The following is a 523-nucleotide window of genomic DNA, read 5'->3' on the forward strand; positions in this document are numbered from 1 at the left end:
CAGGCCTCTCCACCAGCGCTGATCCAGCCCCCTGGGCCGCCCGGAGCCTCCTGGGAGCGGTAGTTTCCCCCGCCCCCCGCCGCCTGCCTGGCTGCGGGGGCGGAGGAGCGGAAAGAGAGCGTGCGCCGAGTCACGCTCCGGGCTGCGACGCAACCGCCGCTGGGCGGAGAGTTGCCGCCAACCGCCTTAACGGCCCAAACAGTGTTCGTGGCCCTCCGAGTCGGGCGGCGCATTCCTATTATCTTCTTCTTGCCCTCCTCCGTCATGGCACGCGGACTAGGTGGTCTCCATAGTTACTTTTAAATGGCATGTTCCTCTTTTGACCTTTGTGAGGTAAAGGAACCTCCGGCCTTTTCTCCTTGAACGAGCGATGAGATGAAGAGGGAAGGGGAACTTGGTGTATAAGGCGAGGGCGGGTTTGCTTTTAGAGGCTAATGGCCCCGCCCGTGGGCATTGCCATGGTGACCGCTCCTGGCGTAGCGAGGCAGGTGCCCGCGCCTCCGGGGAGCCTGTGGGAAAAAGC

This window comes from Myotis davidii, unplaced genomic scaffold (assembly GCF_000327345.1).
Source record: "Myotis davidii unplaced genomic scaffold, ASM32734v1 scaffold217, whole genome shotgun sequence".
NCBI classification, from domain to species: domain Eukaryota; kingdom Metazoa; phylum Chordata; class Mammalia; order Chiroptera; family Vespertilionidae; genus Myotis; species Myotis davidii.